Source organism: Numida meleagris, chromosome Z (genome assembly GCF_002078875.1).
Source record: "Numida meleagris isolate 19003 breed g44 Domestic line chromosome Z, NumMel1.0, whole genome shotgun sequence".
Taxonomy (NCBI): Eukaryota; Metazoa; Chordata; class Aves; order Galliformes; family Numididae; genus Numida; species Numida meleagris.
In genome coordinates this window covers 66,366,799-66,391,162 of record NC_034438.1, presented here as the reverse complement: position 1 = coordinate 66,391,162, position 24,364 = coordinate 66,366,799, and the positions used below count along the sequence as shown (strand labels likewise).

General features: G+C 44.6%; 1 protein-coding gene across 7 annotated transcripts in view; it reads left to right on the top strand.

The window, feature by feature from the left end:
- The window catches only part of LPAR1 (lysophosphatidic acid receptor 1), a 68,277-nt gene continuing 45,215 nt past the window's right edge, over positions 1,303-24,364 (top strand). The window contains exon 1 of one of the 7 annotated variants that reach the window (XM_021379823.1): positions 1,303-1,389. The gene's annotated coding sequence lies outside the window, so the exon portion shown is untranslated. The other 6 variants (XM_021379825.1, XM_021379830.1, XM_021379828.1 and 3 more) reach the window with 6 other exon arrangements.

Sequence of the window (24,364 nt, the reverse complement as noted above, 5' to 3'; positions counted from 1 at the left end):
GCCACATCAATACGTTTCATGAATGCCTCCAAGACTCACCACTTCTGTGGACTAAGAAATACCCTTTCTTTTTTTTTAATGTATGCCATCATTTTGCCTTCCTATAATTCCATCTCACTTGTGAGGCAGCCTTTCCCCACCAGCATAGCACAGTTTTCCTGCACTAACTAGAGAGACACTACTGACCAGCAAAGCTGAGTGACCATCCCACTGTTTTCATGGAAGCAGTGGAGATATCCAGTACACAGAAGGGGTAGCATTTCCATAAAGCACCTTCGTACCTGCACCATCCCACTGTGCAGCCAAGGAAAAGCTTTCCACTCATGGAAAGCATATTGCCACGGCACTGGGGGAATCACATTTACGTTCTGTAGACCTGCTTTGCCTGCAGTAGGCCATGTGAGTGACACCAGTTCCTCCCCAAAGGCAGGGGGGACACCTGAGCAATCTGAGCTGCGGTCCAGACAGGATGCAGTCTGTGCACAGCTATCAAGAGATGTACTGGGACGCAGCATGCGGATGCTAAGCCAGGTATTAAAGCATGGGACAGAATATCCTTCCTGGGTTCATTTGCCAACACTCGGTAGCTTGCCTTGAACATAGAGGAAGAAATCTGCTGGTGTCTGATTTCCTGGGAAGCACAGGGAGAGCTTGGAATGGGCTGGGTCTTTCATTAGAGGCTTCAAGTGCTGCTGGAGGTGCAGCCGGCACGTTTAGCTGTTAGTAATCTCTCCAAGAAATCTTTCAACAGGCGTGTGGAAACACCGAGCCGTTTCAGCCACCGAGCTGCAGTATACGCTGCCTTTGTACTAGACGCATGCACATGCACGAGTGGCCTCTAGATGCTACTGCAATCCAACTAAATCGGACCTCATTGGACAACAAAAACTCATGAGGAGAAGAAAAGGAAAAAAAAGTCTTTTGAACCTGTTTTGTATACAGAAACAACTCTTCAAAACCTGGGAAAATACCCATCGTGCAACTCCATCCCTTTCCAACTGCACGGCTTCGCTGACCCTACGGACCGGCTCAGCTTGTAAGCGGGGTTCCCCAACTCTCGCTGCAGACGCCGGCGGGAGCTCCGGGCACTTCTGCAGGAGGAGCTGCCCGCTCGCTCCGGGCTCCTCCGCACACCGCTCTCGCTCCAGGTAGCTCTGGCCATCCCCTTCGCGCAGCTCGCGGGGCTGCAGCGGGGCGGGCGGGGGTCCGCGGGGCCGCACCTGGCTCCCGCCCGACGGGGGCGGTCGGAGCGGAGGCGGAGGAGCGCGTCCCGTCCCCTCCCCGTCCCTCCTCCTCCTCCTCCTCCTCCTCCTCCCTCCCTGCGGGCCGGCGGCGGCGGAGCCGCGCTCCCTCCAGCCGCGCCCGCGGAGCCCCGCGCAGCCCCCGCAGGTAAGAGCCCGCCGCCCTGCCCGCCCCGGGGTGCCCGCTCCCGGCTCCGCATCCGGCTGTGCCTTTTTTCCCCTCCACTCGCGGTTGCTTTTGTGTTTCGGAAAGTGGACTGAACGTCGGTGAGTGTGCGGGAAGCGAGCTGCTCCTGCGGGACGAGCGTCTTTGGGGCTGGCCCGGAGTGAGTAATGGGCACTTGTTGGATTGAGGGGCACTAACACTGCTGTCATTGTTCGGTTACTTAGGGCCCGTCTTGTTCTGGTGGTTTTTTTTTTTCGTTTTTTTTTTTTTTTTTCCCTGTTAAGTCCCTCTGGATCTGGTTATGCCAAGTTAAGGCGGTGGAAGAAGTCTCAGCTAAACATGGTTGCCACCTCTTCCTCCTGACTTCCTCGGTCCTTCGGACCGTGAGCCCGTGAAGGTGGGATGGGATGGGATGGGAGCTGCCCTCGCGCGCCCGCGCAAAGCTGCGGGACGGGAGAGGATGGATGGCAAACGCAGCGGTACGGAGTGCCGGGGGGCGGGGGGCAGCGCCGGGACAAAGCCGCCAGCGAAGTGCAGTGAGAAGGGGGAGGTGGAATCGGAGGGACCCGCTTCGATCCTCTCTCTTTTAGAGACCTGTAGTGGGAAAACCCAGAAAAGCCTTCTTTTGAGAGCATACGAAAAGTCTTCTGCATAGCCCTTGATCAGGAAAATGTTGGAACATCTCAAGTTGTTTGGTTTTTTTTTTCTTGTGGATTTCTCGTTGAAACAAGCTCACACCTCTCTGGTTTCTCTTGCATTTAAGCTGTCTGTGAAAAAATTAGAAGCCTCTCTAATTCCCTCTTTTTTTTTTTTTTCCTTTTTCCGTTTACTACTGCATTTTTCTTTTTGTTTTTTGAAGATTCAAGGCAGAGCCTCTGAAGGCAGCCGGTGCTCCCCAAGTGCTGGGGCAGTGGGGCAGCTGCAGCCTTCGACTGCTGGAAGCTGTTGCTCCTGTATCTTTTCAAAGAAAGGCTCTGGCATGTGAAGTCAGGTTTGGTGTGCCGTACCATTTGGTCTGAAGTGAGTCACTCTCAGGTCTGAGAGTCGTGTTTCAGTCTGGCAGCCAGGGCTGCGTGCCATGCAGCCTCATTACTCCCGTGTTAGGATGGGCAGAGTAGTATTAAAACAATATGTGCTGGCAGTTTCAGCCATGGACTGAAGCGTTACTCTGCCTGCGGAGGTGCAGCTGGAGCTCTGTCCCGCAGCACGGGCTGTAGGCGTGCCGTGTACTTCTCCTTAACTGATAAGTGCTCAGAAGGTAGTTTGGTATGTCTCGGTTTATCGTTTTTTTTTAATTACATACAACTACTCAAAATCAGATGCTGTCCTCTAGAAAACATTGGCACTGTCCCAGCCTATGCAATTCTGTGCGTACTGTGGTTATTCTATCTTTGCAGCTGAAAATAACTGAGAAAGCACTATTCAGGAATTCTGGGGATCAGTTCTGTGCTGCTCTTACCACTCCCTACTGCAGGTTGTGCTGCTTGGACCCTTGGCTGCTGCTATAAACCTTGTTCTGGGAAGTCACTGGTAACTGTACTGCCTTGAGAGGGGAAAAAATACTGACTGGTGTCTGCTTTCTTTCCCTCTCCTCAAAACAAATATTGAGAATGGAATGATTAAACAGCCTTTGAGACGAACCACATGTGCAATGCAAAACTGAAGTAATGCTAGGCTATGTACCCAGCTTCAGTTTGTGAGCTAGACGTGTGAGTAGCAGGCAATCCCAGCCCTGTGACAAAGATACTTCTGGCCACATGGCTTTTGCCAGTAACTCTGGAAGAATGTGTTGTAACTAAAGTATAATTCATTTTCTGCTAAGAAGTGGAATAAAATAAAAATCAGTCTTTTTCTTGGTCTTCTGGTAAGTGTCACAGAGAAAGCGTGTGGGGAATTCAGGAAGGGGTGCTGGAGAAAGTGTTTTGCCCTGGAGCTGAATCTTAGGTGGGATCTTTGGTAGGGTCAGATTTTACATTGCTGTGATGAACCATTAATAACACTTTAATGAATAGTTAATTGTTTTTCTATAGCCTCTCTGTATTGGGCCTGCTTTGTCCAGTATTCAAAGGATTAAACTGAAAAGAAAGCATTTCTTCCCAGTATCTTTTGTCACTGGGAGACCACCAGCATCCGACTTTGAGGACCCGGCAACTTTGGTGGTCAGCTGGCTTTGAGCACCTCTGGGTGGTAACCTGCTAGCATCTTGTGAACACCATCAGAGTGCCATTTGCTGTGTAGATGGCTGGTGGGGGAAACAGCCAAAATGCTGAGTGTAGTTCTTTCGCTGATGAGAACTTGTTGGTAACCATTGCTTGTGGGCTTGGTGATGGTCCAAGAATGGACCTACAAGACTTTGAGAGCAGGAACAGGTCGTACTGTGAAGTTGTTGTCTTTTCCGTCATCACTGCCAAAAACAAATTGGAATTTGATATGCTCATGGGAATTCCCCATCTTGTTGTGAAGAACTGTATGTGTAAAATAAGGTATGCTTATATTCAGCTTAAATGCAGCTAAACGAGTTATTTATACTGCAGCTGCTAGAAGCAGTGCTAGAGAAAAGAAGCATTCCACTGTTTTACTGAAAGGAGGATAGAGTAAACAAAATTTGATCCCTGCTTCACCTTTAGTTGTTTGTGAATTAGTTCTTTATATGCAGTGTATTATTTTACTGCTTCTTCCTGCACGATGGGATACATGCATATATATAGTTTTTTGACATTTCGTAGGGATAGAAAAGGAGATGAACAGATGAACTTCAAAAAAGAAACGATGTGATTGTAAAAGACAAAACAAACACAACACAGGAGTTACCAAAAGAGAACCATAGTGGATTTTTATGTCCTTTAAGGTTGTTTCTTCTTCAGCTGATGTGCCCATTTCACTTCTTAGAATTTAACAATGATTTGAAGGGAGAAATCAGAAAGGTCTGATCATGAATGACTGATGGTGACAATGGCTTGAAATGGTAATGATTATGTGTGTGTGCAGCTTTGCTTTCCCATGCATCACAAGGTGATACTGCAGAAATGTGGCTTACCTCGGTGCCACTTTGAGGCTGAACTTAAACATTTTGCATTTTGTCTCAGTATCCCTCATAGTTAGCTTCATCAATGGACCACTGATGTCAGTGATCTACAGTGAACACCTTTGGATCAGACCCCAGGCTGAAGTGTTGCTCTGACGGAACTATGGAATTAGTCCCAGCACAGGGGAAAGCTCTATCTGGGGAAAAAAAGCTGCTTCTCCGTTTACATTTCAGGGAACTTGAATTTTTGTTTTCCTTCGTTTGTCTTCTAAGCTTAATTGTCGTAAAACAAGTAGAAGCTTTGCCTGCTCATTCCTGTTCCTTCATTGCTGTTCTGAGGGAATTGACAGTGAACTTCAGAAAGAGGTTGGATGCATTGTTCTGATCGTAGAATGACAGAATCGTTATGGTTGGAAAAGACCTCAAAGATCATCTAGTCCTACCATCAACCCATCACACCATGCCCACTAGCCACGTCTCTCAGTGCCACATCTACAAGTTTCTTGAACACCTCCAGGCACAGTGACTTCGCAATTATTAGTGAAGCTAGAGGAGATTTCTCAGGAAGGTCTATCTTTGTATATCCAGACCCCTTCTACTTTCACCCAGAGCAGATTTTTGACCGCCGGTCACCCTTCCCACCCACTCAAGCTGTTCAGCCTGGCTCGCAAATCCTTGGCTGTTGCTTAGCTGAAGGTTGCACTTAAGAATAATTTAGTATTTAACTTAAATGTCTGGTGCCTTTTACTCTTGAAAATGTAGTTTCACTTGTGCAACACGTAGCACTGGTAACAAAAAGAGCCTGTTTAGTGCCAGCTCGAGTAGTGTGAGTGCGACCGCATCCCACATGGCCACTGTGCTACCATTGGAAGAGACCTGAGTAGGTTTGTGCATGTTTCTGCATAAAGGAGCAATAGCCCTGCTTGGAGTAGTGTAAAGTCTTCAGCATTTCCTGACAGGCACAGCCTGGAGTGGTTTGTTAAACACATTTTTCTGAGTCCTGCCTTTACGTCTGACTGGATTCAGCTTCTTCTTGTGTCAGATAATGTCAGCAATTATGTTAGTGCACATAAAGGGGAGAGCGCTGGTGCTTTTACCCCAGGGCAGGGAACAACTTCTTAAAAACAGAATGAATGCTCTCAGCAGATGCCAGCAGCCATGGATGCCACTGTCGGTAAGGTGTGCGTGCCTGTGCCAGCAGCACGGTGGTAGCCAACCACTGGTGCTTTGATCCTGGCACCCATGAGGATCATGGCCAGCAGACCTGGGTGATGACCAGGCCGTGGAGCTGGCTGCTGAGAGGCAGTGGGTCAGCAGGAGAAGTGCCTCCAGATGTGCATGTGGAAGGCTGCATCTCTCTGGGGGAGAGGTGGGGTTTGGGTTAGGGGTACTGTATTGGTGACAACTGCACCGTAGTTTTGTGCCAGCTCGTTTTTTTGAGTTTTTTTACATTACTTTAACTTGAGAGGCATTGGAACTTCTTTTTTTTTTTTTTTTTCTTTTTTGGCTTCCATGTGGCAAAAGCTAGACAAAATTTGGTGCTTTCACCTTCTATTTAAAAATACAAGGGTGCCAAGTATGCAAGACTAATATTGTCTTTCTGTTTTTGCTTCTGACTGCAACAGGCAAACCTCTGCTGAAGTCAGTTTTTCAAAGAGGGCTGATGAGCTTGACTGTCGTGCATGATGAAGTTCATGTCTCAGAAATACACCACTTTCAGCGAGGCCCACACACCATTTCACCCTTTCCTTAGGAATTTATGTGCTGTAGTGACCCCCTGAGTAGGGTGAATTTCACAGGCACCCTCCAGACAGTACGCTGTTTCTTTGCCAGATAGAAAATGTATTGCACACTACAGTGCTTGCAGGAGCAAGCAAAAAAGCATTGGATTGACATCAAAGGCAAGATCTTTCTGTACAAAATGCTGGAAATTTTTAGAGTGGTAAAAGCCTGGCAGAGGAAATGCATACTGTTTTTCATTGTAAGCCCCTCTCATTCGCTCCCTGCCTCCTCCCCCTCTTTTTAGGGAGTGTGTTTCAATACAAAATGGTGCCAGCACATTATTTATGGGAGCAGTTTCCAGAGCCTTTTCTTAGAAGTTATTTGGCCATTTGGAGATGATTGTTCTCAGCGTGGATGGAAAAATGTATGTATAACTAGGGCAGTATCCTTTTTCTGGTCATGAAGAAGTTAGCCACAGCTCTCTTTAAAAAATAATAAAGAAGTTAGATGAGTACTGAATGTTCACTGCATAGAGAAATTTATATCTTCTTTTGGCGAGTGAGTGATTGTTTAAGTGTTAAGCAGTGTTAAGCGCTGAGCTTAACATGAACTCCTTCAAGGACTTACTGGTGACCTGTGGTACAGGTCACGTCCATTTGCTATGTAGTTGGTTACATTTCGGTCTGGCATTTTCATGAAAGAAGGACTGCTAACATATCATGAGGAATAGCCATATACCTTCCAAGCGCAATCACCGTTGTTTTTTCTGTTATAGCAGGATATTGGGAAGGGGTCCATACCGACGGATTTCACTGAATGTGTGTTGGTCTCTGAGGCTGTCGGGTGTGGAGCACTTTGAGTCTCCTGGCATGTTAGGGGATGGAGAAGCAAATGGTCTGATGTGCTGTGGGTCAGCATCTCCAGCCAGTGGTTACATCAGGCCAAGGTCACCTTGCCCCCAGAAGCAGTCTTCTCACCCTGGGACCATGGCAGTCGTCACTGTGGCTAACACGTCGTATTCCTTTGGTTCTCAGGGCTGCATCAGGTGCTCACAGACCTGCAAAGACAGATCCATTTTCTTTATCTGATCTCTTACCACACAGCTGTGATGTAGTTTGCCCAGCGTGAAGAAGGCTCTGGGGAGACCTCACTGTGGCCTCTGAATACTTAAAAGGAGCTTATAAATCAGGAGGGAGATTGTCTTTCTACACCGTCTGATACTGGCAGGACAACATGAAATGGCTTTAAAGAAGAAGAGGGGGTATTTAGGTGAGATGTTAGGAGAAAATTCCTCACTCAGAGGGTGGTGAGGCCCTGGCACAGCTGCCCAGAGAAGCTGTGGTTGCCCCATCCCTGCAGGTGCTCCAGGCCAGGCTGGACGGGGCCCTGTTCTGACCTGACCTGCTGGGTGGCAACCAGCCCTGAAGAAGGCAGTTGGAACTGGACGGGCTTTCAGGTCCCTTCCAACCTAAGCCACTCTGCGGTTCTATGATTTTGTGGATTTCCAGAGTCCTAACACCTTTAAAATTTCCTAAGCAGAGAGAGGAAGGGCTGGGTTTATTTGTTTGTCTTTTTATTTTCTTGTTGTTTTTTTTTTTTTTCTATCCATGCTGTAGTGAGCACTTCTACCAATAATCCAGCTAGTAGAAGTGAACTGCATGCACTAGATGCCTCTTAGTGCTGTTTCTATGCATATTACAACAGGTATGTTTCCTGTGACTCCCCAAAGAGAGTGGATCTGTAGTTTTACAAGGTATGTGCAGTTGTGGTATGAGCTGCGGTGAAGAGGTGTTGCTTTGATGTGGTAATGTAGTTGCAGCGTAGGATGCAGAGTGACAATTTGGCCACGCTGCCTCAGGTTGTGCTTACAGGATTAAATTTTTTAGTACCTTTCTGTTGTTGTTTGCTAGTTTAAATGCATAAAACTAATTACTAAAGAACAGAAGCATTAAGGAAATTGGTAAAGGAATGGACCAGAATAGATTCAGACTGATGACAATAAGCATGTAAATCCTAGAGGAAACTGTTGCACGTTAAATTCCATACTAATACCACATTTCTTGTGAATATTGCACTTGGAAGAAGGTTATCTTTGCAAATGTGTACACAGCTTTGCTTATGGTCAGATTGAGGGGGTTTTGGCAATTCATTGGTACTACAGAACATCTTGAAAGTTCTCAGAGTTCACACTGGAATGTCCCCAAGCATTCCTGTCCTGTCAGGAGAAACCAGGCCAAGGTACAAAGAGCAAATTGTCCCCTGTGCCACAGCAACACCTGGGACCTGCTGGGAGTCACGTTTAAGCAGGTGTTTGCCAACCACAGAATCTTTAGATGCAGTCAAGGAGTGAAGGCTTGGCTTTTGGTGTAGGATTCTCGGGACATTCAGCTGTTTCTGTCCATGTGTAAAGTTCAGGATGGTGGTTAAAGATGATCTGAAATATTGCTACACTCTTGCAGGTACAAGGCCAGTACTCCAACACCATTTGTGCTTCTTGTTCTTTGTCGAGGAAACTGGACTGGTTTATTGTTTTCCTCAGATAGTACAGCAGCAGGGTAGCCAGCTTTGTGAAAATGGGAGTCTGGTTAGGTATCCAGTGCTCAAGGATTGAACATAGCATTGTAGATGGGACATATTGTGCTTGAAAGAAATGTCTGTAACTGTAGAGGTCAGTGGTCACTGCTTTGGTTTGCTCTTCCCCCAGGAATACTGCAGCCAGGCTGTGTTGGACCTGCCCTGAGCACAGTGTCTGTGTGGGGCTTTGAGAGCTGTCCCAAATGTGTCTGGCCATATGCCAGGTTCATTTCGCTTTTCCTTGGATGGAACTGATAAAAATTTTGCTTTAGAGCAGAGCACGTCCCCTCACAGAAGGCATGCAAACTGGAGACAACTCTTGGAGTCAATCCAGTTGCTGCCCTCATCTTTCAGCTTCTTGTTGACAGCAGTTGTAGCATCCTGATTCAAATGCCCTGTGTAGCTGAGGCTGGAAGCTGGCTGAGGCTGCAGGATATTACTGTGATCAAAGCAATTCAGGTAATTAGTGAATAGGCTTAAAATGGGTCTCTAGAAACCATTGCATTTTTGCAAACACTTGATAGGAAGTGTGTAATTTGCCCCCTGGTTCTCCAAGAAGTGCCATATGTTTCTGTTCCTTGCTCAGGTTGCATGAGTTTCACAACCAAAAGCTTCCTGAGAGGCTCAGCCTGGAGAAGAATATGCTGGGAGAGCTGTGCAAGCTGATGACATCCTGATGACAGGAGCAGTCATGTGGTTGCAGAACACACGGAAATGCCTTGAAACTAATATGCCTCAACAAACACTCCTGCTGCAGTCCTGCATGTTTGCTTCCTCCGCATCTCCTCCATGAAGTTTCTTATGAACACAAAACAGTTGCCAATATTTTTGTGACAAAGCTCTGATTGAGGGATTTGGTTGGTTCTTTTTTAGTTCTATCGAAATTTTTTTTTAATGCTGTGTAAGGTCTATGCAACGGGATTTGTAAGCGTGACCATTCTAGGAACACAGTTGCTTTTTCCTTTGTCATAGTGGCACAAACTGCAGGAAGGGCTTTGGCACCACAGCCGCACTGGCTGCTTCATACTGCAGCATCTTCAGGCATGTGTGGTGGGAGGGAGAGGAAATGCCGCTCTCCTTGGGAGCTGCAAGGCCAGGTGGTGACACATATCTCCCCCTCCACTTCTGCATGAGGTTTGATTAAATTCCTTGTCCCCCCCCAGCCCGTGACTCTGCAGAAGGGACTCTAGCTGGTATAAGCTGCGTCTCCACTAGAGGGGGGTGCCAGTATAGCTATGCTATATAGCTTTGAGGATTTGGCCATTTACATTGCCTTAGGCTGCCTGGCAGATGTTCTTACCCATTGGGTAAGTAGAGCATTGTTGGAGCAACCAGTCATGGCTATCTGAGGGGCTGGCCGAGGGGCAAGGACTGGGTTTCTCCACAGTGGTGTCATTTGCATGAGGTTGACCAACCTGGGAAGTCCAGTGAGAGATGGTTCCTCAGAGCCAGTGCTGCCCACCTGGCCTGGTACAGTGGACACCCACTCTGGGATGCCCAAACATTCTGGCGTGTGGGCAAATGGCAGTACCTTCACCTCTGTGGTCTGGATCTCTCGGACTGCTCAGTTTATGTATATCATCACGGAAAGTTCCCTGGTAGTGCGTTATGGTTCGTGGTTTGTTAGCTGTTGGAATGAGGCCTTGCAGTGTTCATTTCAGTGTTTGTACCCTTGCTAATGTGAATTCCAATGAGAAAGTTTGAGGCAAACTACTGTACTGCTTCGTAATTCTGAGCATTTTCTCCTTTTTTGTTAAGAGATGTGCAAAAGCAATGTGTCTGAAAAACAGTAAGATAGAGAGACTAGGTAGTAGTCCTTGGACACTAACTTTTCTCTCATCCTGTATAAGTGTTAAAACTATTCTGTTTGTGGTTTGGTTTTTTTGTTTTTGTTGTTTTTTTTTCACATCGACTGCATTCTGCCTCCTGGCTCTTTTCTCTTGAATTCTTGGTATCTCCTGAACATTCTGACCAAAGTATATTGTTCATGTTGGACAGTGTGTGTGCAGAGGACCTGGTCAGAGAGGCTGAGTAATTACTCAAGTATGGTGTGAATTTACGACAGCCTACTTAATTCATGTGACCTCTTCTATGCACTGAAAGCTGAACACAATTTAGAGTTAATCCCAGTAGATTCTTGAAGCGAATTAGTCAAGCTGCGCACTAAGCCTCTCTGTTTACCTGTGTATTCAGATAGGCAACAGCCTGAGCTGCATTGAACTCACTTGATAACTGGGAGGGGAAGGGTCGGAGGGGCAGGTGATTAAATTTTGGTGTTTCCTTCTAGGGCATGTTTCAGAACTGATTTGTGTTTATAAATCTTGAATTCATGGAATGATCAGCATGAGCTACCTGAGGCCAAAACCCAATGCTCTGCTGCAGCTCTCCACGAAATACCTCTGGCAGCTGCTACACCCGGGACATTGTTGGGGGCACACTGCTTCCTGATCATCCCTAAAAACTATTCCTCAAAAACTGCAGCAAGTTGAGGTGGGGTGGTGAGGGGGAGTACGGAGTGGACCAGAGGGACGAAGGAAGTCCTTTTGATCCCCACTAGGAAAATAGTGGCCAGCCTTGAGTTTGCATCGCAGGCTCATGAATTCCTATTGCCTGGTGTTAGGATCACACACCAGCAGCTTGCATGGTGGGCAAGAAGTAATTACCTTTCATTTGTCAACATTAGGATTTTTGTTGTCTTGAGCTCCTGGATTCGCTGCCACTCCACTGTGGAGAGATCAAAGGTAAGATCTTATTTCTGGGTCACTGCTGTCCATCAGATAAGTTTGTTTGTGGCCTTGGGAAAAAGCAGTGACGTGAGAATAAGGAATTTAAACCCTGTCATTAAGATAATTCTTTCTTGTTGTCGATTCTTAGTTCTTTCAAATTTCATTCAGCTTAGCTATGCAAAATGCAGTGCTGCAGAAATTGCCGTGATAAGTCAATTGAACTGATGCAGATGTTAGGAACAATTTTCTGAAGCATCATAACTGCTATTTCTAGTTTGTTTTGAGTGAGTGATGAACAGCTGCTGTGCCTGCATTGGTACTGGCCTCAACCACATTGAGCTAATGCCTTGCCATCTTCTATGTACTTTTCTGCGAGGAGCGGCGGGCAAGTTCCTGTTTCAGATAGACTTAATTAACCTGTTTGCACACCACTGTTCAGGGTTCATGCAAATCCGTATTAAGATGGTACATTTGTAATTTGGGGTTTGGGATTTGGCACACTTAATTGTGGACTCCTTTGGCTTCAGCACTTCCAGATTATTGCATTTTGTGGTCATTCATTCTGTCTGAAGACTGAACATCTGTTTTGTGGATGTGAGGTGGGGGAAGTATTTGCTTTAACTTTGCCCCCCCACAGAGCTGTTTAGGGAATTGTGACGTTCTGTTATCATCCAGATGTTTTTTATCCAGTGAAAAGGATATTGCCTTAACATTTAAACACAACCTCGTTTCAAAGGAATGCCAGACTAGTACTTCTCTTCTGTGTTTTAAACAAGGGGTGGGTCATGTCAGGTGGGGTTAGTGGATGGAGCCTATGTTGTTGATCCATGAAAGTGTTGTATCATATTACATTGTTTTTTTCTTTTTGTAACTATATATTAGAAGCCTCTAAGTTGCTATGAAGAATGCTTTTTGCTGCTTTTCCTGCAGTGGAGTGATAGCTGGAGAAAAGCATCATAGTGCTATATGGTGATTTATACCTTGATATAAATGTCTTTGCCTACCATTGTCATCCCAATTACTAAGAAAAATAGGGATGAGAGTTCCCTCAGAGCGAAATTCTCACAGCTACCTGTGTGAGGCCATGCCCCCCTCATGGCTCAGCAGTGTGGAAGATGCTGCTTGCTGTCCCAGCGAATGGTTTCAGTGAGCTCCTTGCTCAGTGGTGGTGGCGATTGTTTATGAGGAGGAGGACAAAAGCATGCAACATGGTTTTTTTTTTTTCACACCTCCCCCCCAGTGATGCTGGTGGCAGCTGGTGATGCATCATAAATGATGAGCTATCCGTGGTGACTCTGAATTTTTCTCCCTGCTAGTTAAACTCTTCACACATGTCTGTTGGTAAGAATAAACCACTTTGAAGGAATTTCAGAAACTGCTTGGAAGTGGCTTATTTTAGAAGCATTTATTTCTTCAGAAGTCATTACGATGAAAGTGCAGAAAACTTTGTCATATGACAGAAGCTTCCTTGTGGTTGTGCTCTGAGAGAACATCCATGTTGCAGTCAGTTGTTTACATCAGCCAGAGCATATTGACGTTACTTTCTGGCAGGCGGTGTCTACTCACATTTTTCTCTTGTTTTCTGGTGGTCCTTTTATAAAGCTTATTTTAGAGTAATGAGATAATGTTGAAATTCACTAATGGCATGGGTTGTTAACTCTGGAGTTTTCCCAGTCCACATTGCTTGTACTTGAAGGATGGAAATCAGAAATTCTCTTTCAGGGATATTTCATTGTTCCAGTCAACTGCTTCTTGTAGCTGATACTGTGCTCAGTACGCATGCTTTAAAGAACTTTTTTGGATGGTTGGTTTTTCTGTTCATTTCTTGAACAGTTCATTTTGGTGAAGAAGCACCTGATGTAGCCAAAGAAACATGCATTTGCCCGCTATCAGCCCTGGACATTGAGGCAGATGCATGCTCAGCACCAGGGTGAGAGCAGGAGGAGGCTCTGCAGCCTGGCTGAGTAGCAAACCAAAAACCATCTCTAAGCAGTCTTCAACTTGCAGGCATTAATGGAAGCCATTGCGAAAAGTAGCGCTGCTGGTGGATAATGACTGAAATAAATCTAAAGGTCCTGGGTGGTAAGAGGAAGGCAGCTGACATGTTGGCTTTAAAGGGAGAACTGCAAGAAAATAGGAAAAAAAAATCTGGAGAAGCCGTGCAGAAGTTTTTTAGACTTTTCAGGCAGTGCTCAGAAGAAGCGTTTCAGAGAAGTGGAAGCTTTGAGAAAAGATGAAGTACAGTTCTGGATTTAGAAACAGCGAGAAAATGCCGCCCAAGAGATGGGTGTAGAGCAGAAATAATATGACAGTAATCAGGAGAGGAAGCTGAGTGAATTGCGCTGGATGGTGCAAACTGACCTCGGTCAGGGACGTACAAAAAAAAGTCTGAAAAAGAGTGCCTAAGCAAACGAGGCAGAAGTCTTAACTAATTGTAGAAAAGATTTCAAAGCCTTCAGTCTGTAACAGAGTGAGCAGTTGTGTCCTGTGTTCAGTGGGGAAAGGGAGCACGATTTGGTTGTGGACAGTGTGGTGACGGCACTTTTAGTAGAGAAGGAAGAGTGTCTCTTGGGCTTCTTTAAGCTCATCTGAGCAGTGCGCAGAGAAACTTGGTGTGCTGCTGCATGCCTTGTGGATTAGCCTGCAGCTGATGTGAGTCCAGTTTTTACCATAATTGACGAGATTTAGGGAGAGCGCATTTATGATTTCACATGTTACAAAGCCAAATACTGTGGGTTTGTCCTCTCAAAATGTGTTTTCTATTTATTAGTAAAATGCAGCATTTGCTTTTGATTTCAGAAATCAGAACAGTAAAGATGTAAGTCCCCTAGAACATCCAGAGGCAAAGGAGTTAATTATTTTGGATGCAGAAACCAGAAAGGCCAAGAAAATTCTTTTTTTTTTTCCTCCTTTTTTAAAATAAGATACAGCAGTGTTTAGTTTCATGGCTTCATGATGAGATGTTTATGTGCCTTTAGAAAATACCTTTAAAATGAGCCACTTAATGCCACTAACACAGGGAGGTAAGATGTTTGTTTTTCTCTCTTCAAGATGTTCGTGGTCATTTCCATTAATCTGGAAGCAAATGTCAGGGAGGGCCCAACAAGCATCCATTCTGCCTCTATCAACACTGCAGTGACATCTCCCAGCCCTCCCCTCAAATACCTTTTGCCGTGAGTAACCACAGCAGCAGGAAATTGTGTGGGTATGTGTAGCAGAGTGGGCTCAGGGCCATCTGCCTTCAGCCCGGCTGGACCTGTAGCAAATGTTTGGGAAGCGGGAGTCCTCCTGCCTGCCACTGAACTTCATGGGCACAGGGTCAGACTCTTGGTTTGCCAGAATAAACAACACTAAAAAAAGAAAAAAGAAAAAAGAAAAAAAAAAAAAAAACAAGACTAAAACAGTTTCAAAAACAATGAATAACTTGCAATTTTAGGAATAACGTGCTTTCTGAAGAGCCTTCATGGTGGCCACAGCAAGACATCTGGAGGTCCCTTCTGCGGATAAGCGTTAGAGTAGCTGAGGGAGAAAGGCAGAAGAGCACAGGTTAATTACAGACGCTTGAACTGTCTGCCCTTTGGTGGAACCCAGTGCATAGCTGTGGTCAGCCTGCCTTTGTCATCTTCAAAGGCCTATGAGGCATGGTGACAGTCAAGCCAGATTGGCATATGGAAAAGATTTCCCTGCAGGATAAATGCTTCAGGGTAGTGTATGGTCTGCTGAAACTTTTGCATTGCAAATTTGTGGAAAGAAATGTTTTTCTTTCTCATATGTATTCAGATTGGTGTTTGATGGGTTTTGGGGTTTTTTGGGGAATGGAGAGGGACTCTGATTGTGCCTCGTTGGGATGACAGGGAAGGTTTATCTCCTGACCCATGCATTCTCTACATAGGCAGATGATTTCTTGGAGGGAGGGCCACTGCACAGTGCTACTCTTTTTCTGCTGTAGATGAGTGAAGTGTGTGGGAAAGGAATAACACAAGAGTTTTGCTGCTTTGTGATGAGGAAGGGGCAGTCCTACCCAGTCCTGTCTCTGCAAACCTTGTGAGGCTGCTTGGCGTGGATGCAGAGGCTCCACCTGGCGCACTTCTCTGCACTCCCTGCCCAGCTCTTAGCTGGCTGTGTTCTGCCATGGAAAGATTTAGCAGCCGCCTGCAGCACTCATATCATTAATTCTGGAGGCCAGAACAATGATCTCTCCCTGTTTAGCCACAGAGCCCCTATTCAGAGAGGTTTGACTGATGTCATTTTTCTGAAGCACAGGCTGAGCTGCGAGTGCAAGCAACGTAGTTTTGAGGTCTTCTGTTGATTGTTGTGTTGTGAAAGGCTCCTGCTGACAGCAAGGGCAGTTTTTTCAATACCTTGAAACAATTTTCTTTCTAGCTTCTGCTGAAAACTTCATCTTTTTCCTTATGTAAGGGAGGGATAACATCTGTATTATTCTTCTGAACATGAAAGACTGAGACAGTGGAAAATGTAAGTCTCCTTGAGCTGCAAGCAGCGTTGGGTTCCCTTGCAGAATTTTTTTAAGACTCTTTGAGCAGTACAGGTGTGAGTAGGCAGAAGGCAAAGTTGAAAAGATGATTTCCTCTTTTGGCTTTAGTAATACACTCTTGGATTTCTGCCTTTTCATTTTTATCTCGGTAAGTTAGCTCTCTTACCCCTGTGTTTTTCAATAGATGCTTTCCTGCTGGCTGAGCAAGTTGAAATTAAATTTCCCGGGGTGGTGTTTGTTGTTATTTTGGTTTGGTTTGGTCTGCGTGGAAGCTAAGTGCTGTGGCCTGCATCACTTTTCTCAGGCAATCTGCAAGGTGGTGTACAGGTAAACACACGTTGTGCTTTTGCTGCTGGCTGTGCATGCATTATGCAGAATCTATACTGTGATTGACAGAAGGCAATCAAAGCAAACATCATGCAAATAGAAACAGATGTATTAGGTAGAGGGGACCACAGCAAAAACAAAATCCCCATTTATCTGGGAATTTGGAAGCATTGAATCGCTTCCAAGCAATTGTTGAGAAGTCTTCACTCTGAAGACGGAGCAGCAGCAATTTTAAACAGGTAAAAAGATATCTGCTTTGACATGTTCAGTGGCTGGGCTAGGCCCAAACTTGTGGAAGTTGCTGTCCTTCTGCTTTTTTGGCTGTTGATGTCACAAGTGCTTAGATCATAAAAGCCTGAACCAGAAAGCAGATGATGCCCACAGGAGAAGAGGGATGTTTCTGAGCAGCTGGAGGAGGGGATCTCCATCCTTGTGACCCAGGCCAGGGGTATTCCTGCTCCTCAGCAGGCTGGGCAGCATGGGTGCTGGAGGCCTCTCGTTGCTGGAGGGCATGCTTCCTTCCACAGAGGCCGTGCTGGTCTCCCTGTGGCAGCTCTTCAGTGCGTGCTTGCGCTGGGAATCCTGTGCCCATTCCTGGAGCCCTGGTCGTGCCCCTCCAGCTCCCTGCCTTGGAGGGCACCTGCCAGACACCAGAGACATTCGAGGTCAGACTGGTCTGAGCACCTGATCAAGCCGTAGGTATCCCTGTTCGTTACAGGGGGGTTGGACTAGATGGCCTTTAAGGGTCCCTTCGAACTCAAACAATTCTGTATTTCTATGACTGTCAGATTGCAAAACCCCATTGCTTTTCTGTATTACTAAATAGGAGAATGCACTACCCCATTCTGCCTTTCAGTTTCAACACTCCATTGTAACTGCCAGATTGTTACTAACAAGTTGTTTCTTGATGACAGAGAAACATCTGAAATACAGCATTATTTTTGTTGCGTATCTCCCTCCCTTACTTCCTCTCTGCCTCCTTCTTTCCCTTTTAAGCCTTAATGATATTTTATTCAGCTGCTTTGTGTTTTGTCTGTTCTGTCATGTTGGGAAAATAAATCCCTTTTTAAATAATTGCTCTGGAAATGTTCGTGCACAAACAATACATTACTTCACTGGTAGGGACATTCTGGAAACAGAAATTATCTGGGTGGAAATCGATGCTGCTGGATTAAGACAGTCAGCCTGCAAAAGAAAGTATTTCATCTCTTAAATTGCACCTGCAGATAAATGGCTTTTAATGCCTAAGTGAATTAACCATTCATTACCGAAAAGAAATGAATAGTTTCTTTATCCACGGTGATCTGATGGAAAAATGTTATTGGATATGGATTAATTTCCAGTTGCCATTTGGGCAGTGTGTGTATGGCATTTTGGGGATGGGCTGTTATTTACATAAGCATCTTGCAGTCAGTGTTATTAGTGCCTGTCTAGGTGCGTGCAAAAAACAAATTTTACCTCCTGTATGATGTGATAGTCTAACAGCAGCATGGAAAACTTTGCCATGTTTCTTGTGAGTGTCTTGGTTGCTTCTGCAGCACAGAATTAGTAGTTCTTTGCATCTTTAGTCTGCTCTAGGTCTTTCTTCTCAAGTTGAAAATTTTGACTAGGTGCTTAGGGCTAGTTTTAATTTCAGTGACATGAGCTCTTGCTAGTGGGAAAGAGAACATGATGTATGTTTCATTCTCTATTTTTTGCAGTAGAGGTTGCCCATCATCGTGCCTGAATGTTTCCATATGTTAAGTAATAACAATAATACATGTTTCTAGACCGTGAAGTTGGACTCAGAAACGTCCAATAGAGTGACTTTGTCCCTTTTATTTGGCACTCCCCTTCCGGACTCCCATGGCCCCTCAGTAGAACTTCACAAATCCACTTTCACAGTGATTGCATTCATTTGGAAGTTCTCTGTAAGAATGGGCGAGATTTGGTAGGTGTGCTACTCTTTAAAGTAATGTGTCCACTGACAAGGAGTTTAGCCAGTGTCATTACTAGAACTACTCTGATACTTACTGCTATAGTAATGAGTGTTGGATACAAAGACAACCTTTATCTTGCTTGTTGGAGAAAGACATCAGGTGAATGGGCTAAGCTGGTGTCAACCAGGCTGCAAAAACTGCCGTAAAACGTGTATTCTAATGTACACATGGCAAGCAGAGTCTGACAGGTATGGTTAATTTTATATTGGCTTCCAAGCCATTGACACATCTGCTGAGGGTAGGGCAGGGGAGGTCCCTCCTCTGAGACAGCAGGTATTTTAAGGGAAGACCACAGAGGAAGAGTCTTACTGAGATGAAAAAGACCAGCAAGCTTGCTGTGGTTGATCAGAAGGATTTAAGGTAAGAATACAACAACATGCCACACCATCTGTCTGGAAATTTCCCTTTTTTTTTCTTTTTATTTTCCGCTTCTTTTACTTTATACGGACTCATAGCTATTAACTTATTGTGGAACTTTAATCACTGAGCAATTTAACTTGGTTCACAGGAGGTTATCTTCATTTGCAGGCAAAATGCATCCTGGAGCAGAAGGAGAAGACAGAAATGGGAGGAAAAGTGCATTGTAGAGATCATAACCAGTTGAATTATTTTGGCTTGTCAGTATGCTTTGGTGGGTCATTCAGTGAAGCTCCCCATCTCTTACGGAGCTCATTCTGCAGATGTCTTTGTCACAGTACACCACGTGCAGAACTTGCAGTGAGATGCAGCAGTCTGGTCCCTGACACAGAACCAGGCATTTGCTCACATGCCACACAAGGCACACCATGAGGGAAGGAGGAAGGTCCTTGGTGACAGAGCAGGGAGATGTCATGTATCTTTTCCTCTGGTTTTAGCTAGTAGAATTGGTGAATGTGGGGAAAAAAATGCAGTACAGTTTACAAAGGTTTGCTGTTTTCACAGATGTCCCTGCTGAGAGCAGAGTTTGAAGCTTGCTACAAGAATTTCAGGGTGACCAAGAATTTCTTGTCTATACTTCTGTGGTATGAATTACCCTGTGCTGGTCTTCTGGGGTGATTGTTTCACTGTTGCTGATACTTCTGATCGCTTATGAAGTCATGTTGACATATCCTGGAGTTTTTCAGCTTTTTTCTTATCGCTTTAAAGTATATATGAAGAGAAGTGTGAAGAGAAGTTTGAAGGAGCTGGGCTTGTTTAGATTGTTTAGCTTGGAGAAGAGAAGACTCTGGCGAGACCTCATTGCAGCCTTCCAGTGCCTGAAGGGAGCTTACAGGCAGGAGGGAGACCAACTCTTTACACAGTATGATACTGATAGGACAAGGGGGGATGGCTTTAAACTAAAGGAGGGGAGATTTAGGTGAGATGTTAGGAAGAAATTCTTCACTTGGAGGGTGGTGAGGCCCTGGCACAGCTGCCCAGAGAAGCTGTGGGTGCCCCATCCTTGGAGGTGCTCCAGGCCAGGTTGGACGGGGCCCTGTTCTGACCTGACCTGCTGGGTGGCAGCCAGCCCTGAAGCAGGCAGTTGGAACTGACTGATCTTTAAGATCTCTTCCAGCCAAAGCCATTCTGCGATTCTATAATAAGTTCAAAAAGTCGCTGTGAATTTCTGAATAATTTTAAGGAAGAGAATTGCACTGATATAAATGAAACTGCACATCTGCTCTGCCAACGTCAGAGGTAGTAAAGACTTCACATAAAATAACACGGACTCAAAAGAGGTAATAACTTTCTTTTAGGCAGGGGATCTAATGCCTTGCAACATGCAGAAGAAAGCCCAAATTTTTGCAATAGTTCCTAGCAGTCACTATAACAAAGGAAAGAATAACAGTACAGTGTCTTCTCTTTTCTTAGAAGCATGAAATTGAAATGAAATTTCTGCCTTTCATTTTTACTTAATGTGCCAGAGAGTGTATCTATGGTTGTTCTTTTATTAGCTCAGTGAAATTACTGAAGAGGGAAGCAACAACTCCATGAGTCCATAGTAGGTAACCAAAAATTCATGTTTGCATTGTAAAATCATTCTCCTTCTCCTTCTTTTTTTTTTTAAGAGGAAAACAAGATTTTTTAAACTAAAAGACAAAAGGCTGGAAGGGTTGTGTTACTACTGGTTATTCCATCTGTATGAGATGGAGAAATCACAAGCCCTCCATAGACTAAAGCAAGCAGCGAAGTACTGAGCATGGTAGTTTCAAACCAAACCTATTTGTGCAAATATGTTATGCAAAGACATGAATTGATCTGTTGGATATGAAGACCCTGCAGAGTGGAGGGAGCAGTGTGACCTGCTTCTTCCCTAGGTACTTTCCCTGAAACTGCTTGGCATAACAGGTGAGACTGTCAGAGCTTCCATGTGAGGTGGGCCATGCTATTGCCATCACTTTAACAGTGCAGTGAAGCAATAGATAAGTAGGTGATCGTTACAGCCCTTCCCTGGACCATGTTTCTATGTCTTTTTCGTCTTGTAAGGCTGCCAAGGGAGAGACATGCTTTTATTTGTGTGCTGAACACGCTCAAGCTCACAAGCAGAGTTTGTTTGGCAAAGGAAGCTGCTGGAGGTGAGTGGTGCCAGATGATGGCTCTTTGGATGGCAAGTCTGGGGATGCCACGTGAAATGTCTCTGGAGTGACATCTGGAAGTGGAACTCCGTGTATCAGATCTTTTTCTAATCTTGGCTTTCTAAAAGTTGCTTCAGTTTTTTGTTTTATTTTCCTTGAGTTTCCTAGCCATCTGGTGTCAGTTAGTACTTAAATGTGTCCTCTTTACAACTGCAAGTTAGGCTTTTATTCACTAGAGATGGACAGGGAAAGTAGCCTTGTTTAGCTGAGCCAAATACAGTCGCTTCAAGATCGTGCTGAATCAGTGTCTCCTTAGTTACCTAATCCAGAAACTTGAAGTCTTTGGAGAGAGGCAGTGGTACTAAAGGATACTGTGATAGCTATCAGGGCTAAACAGCTGTAACAGTGCCAAAAATCTGATATGAACTGACACAAGAGGCAGACCCAAATTCTGAAAACACAGTTGGCTTTTTGAAGGTCTTTGCAGAAATAGGGTAATTATTTTTGTCACTGCAATGGATATTTCAGAGGTAGTTCCATCAGTTTTTCTGTGGTACATAACTGCATTTCTCCTAACTACTTGAAGTAATGACAGAACTACTTTGCTCCTCTTTTCTGCGTTCTCAGATGTGATCCAGAAATTATGAAGCTTAATCATAATGTGTTTATGAGCCTTATTTCATTTGGTGAGAACATGCTCTTGGTCCATGTGTTAGATAGGCATTACTCTTTCAAGTGTCAGCTGATTTTTCAAAGTTACCCCAGGACACAGTGTGTTACCATGAATAACTTCCTGAATGTTGTATTTATGGTGAAATTCCATTTGTTGGAGTTGAGTAACTTTCACAGACGATAAGAATTCTATAACCTTCATTTTTCTAATTTTAAATAAGTACTGAATGTCTTTCCTCACTTGGTAGTACTCTCAGTGGTATCAGTAAAGACAGCAGCACCTATCCAGAGAAGACAATGCAGACTGTTGCAATGTGACACTTCCAGTTCCAGTGTTTGGGAGTGCTACATGGGAAGCTGTTTCCAGATTTTGGGATTTTTTTTCAGTGCTGTAGGCAGTAAGCCATCAAAAACTCATTAGTAAGAAGCCACTCCTGTGCTTTTGTGTTTCAGACTTCCTTTTTAGCAGAGATTGCATTTTTGCCATAATGCTCCTGAGTGGAGTTCATTGGGAGATCCTGTTGCCTTTATTTGCAGTTCTTGAAAAACACGAGGCTGCACCCAGAGCTCACACGGGTATTAAATTAGGAGCCACCTTTGTTTGCTGTGAAAGCAGAGTCCCCTTCGCATTTTGTTACTGCTGAAGGAGCTGGGGTGGGTTGGGGGCAGGGGGAGAGTCCCTTTGTACAGTCTGACTCACTTTCAGCAGGAATGCTTTTAGGAGCATAACCATTTGGCAGAAAGTCCTCATCGCCACGTACCTTATGCTCAGGAGGTTGAGCAGCTCCAGTATAGTGCAAAAGCAGTAGTGACCCCATCCTTCATGTCCCTGTCCCCTTCTGTCTGCCCACTCCTACCCACTTATAGGCTTTGTTGGCTGGGCAGAGACAAAGAAGCAGCCAATTTAATGGCATGGGTGGCATTCAGGATATCATGTGTGAATCCTGTTTTGCTTTAATCTTTTCCATCCTGCATTTTTTTAATTGTACCAGTTGGAGGCACCTTTTTCCATGCAAGATGTATGCAGAAGAGTCCTCCTTTGCCTGTCTGAATGGAGGGATCAGTGCAGTGCAAGCAGTGAAAATGCAGCTAGGTAGATGCACAAAATGGTCACGCCAAAGTGTTTTTCACAAATCCTGTGTTTTCAGTTTCCTGGAGAGATGGTGGAAGGTGACTGCAGACATATTTTTCTTTTGTCTGTGTTAAAGGACTAGGGGCCTATTACAAGATTAGGCTTGCTCTGTTCTTGGTGTACTACCTGGAGCTAGTTAAAGGCTGAACAGGTTTAAGGTTTTTATTTTCGCTTTTTCTCTTCTGTTCTGTGATGATCCCTAACAAAAATAATTTTATCTCCTTTTTACATGTGGCTAACAGAATTCTGAGCGTACATACGTTTTTGTTCAAGATAGCCCTCTCTAAAGTCTGCATCATGTGTAGTGTATTTTGTTTTCTTCTTCAATATGCAAGAGTGACAACATCTTAGGAACAAGAAAGAAGTATATACTCAAAAAGGAATAAACCATGAGCTGTTGTAAGGCATATGCAGGATCATTGCTACTTGTTAGCATGTTTTGAGAAGGGCAGAAGCAGAGGCCTAATGAGGTATTAATTTGAGTTACATTTGTGACAGTATCTCACAGCTGATGATCTTGAGGCTGTTGATGGAGTTTTACTGGAAGTCACTCTCTTGGTCAAACAGCAAAACTTCCCTAAGTCAGAATAGCAGCAGTTTCAAGCTGACATTGTAGTAATGTTTCCTTCATCTGCCGTGCACAGTGGAAAAAGCAGTGAATTTCACAAAATAGACCAAAAATCTGTTTTGAAATGGAAATAGGAGGCCTGAAAGATCTACAGTGTGGTTCTTTGATTTCCAGTGAAGGTTTTCTTGAAGGAATGCTAAATCTCCATTTTCTGTCTTCTGCATAAGCACAGTAGTAAAAATTTGGAGCAAGGAGTGGAAAGAATGAAAGGCTGCTAGCAAGAGATGAGTAAGAAGGAATAAGGGTCACTGGAAAGCTATATAAAGATGGGAAAAATGATCCTAGTGCTTGGAAGACGAACCAGGCAGCTACAAGTGATGTCAGGCATGCTTGGATGTGTTGAAATGTGAAGCAGGCATTTGAAGATAATGCTTTTTGAGAAGGAGGAGTGATTTCCAGAGTGGTTTGTGAAGGCTGAGTTTGGACACACAGGCACACAAAAAGACAAAATCAACTCAGAAGAGCATGTGGAGCGCAACTTACCTGCTCCTTCCTGACTGTGTAAGTATGGGCTGGCTTTCAGAAAATGGACCAAAGGCCAGGAAAGCTTTGACTGCATGCTTGTACCGTGGTCTCAGATTGAAAAATACCAGTTAGATCAGGGGTCATTTTAGGTGTGTTTGATGAATGCTGAGTACACTTCGCGGGGGTGGTTTTCCACCGTGACTTACAGAGTAGGAAGTGGTAGATGCTATGAGCAATAGGTCTTTCTCTAAAATCCTTTCTGGTGGCTAGTCTGTGGGCTGTATCGTGTATGTCTTGCATAACTGTGGAAAAAAATTAATAGCTGCAGTAGCACAAGTCTGGAATTTTTAAGTGGGCTTGATTCCGCAGCCATTTGCAGTTTTTCTGCCCTTTTGTTTGGTTTCCTTTGCACACAGGAATAGAAACATATGCTGAAGCTGATCTAAGCCTTGATAAACATGATAGCTAGGGAAGTAACTTGTTTTGTTGCATCATCTGATCAGCCTTTACACATCAATTCAATGTATTCACCCACAGTATGTATCTGCCAAAAAGAATAAGTACAGTTGAAATTCATCTACAATAAGTTTGTCATAATCCTTAAGTTGAAGAAGAATGTTTGCGGTCACTGAAATATAAGACAATAGCGGTTGAGAACCTGAGGATAATCTTATGTGA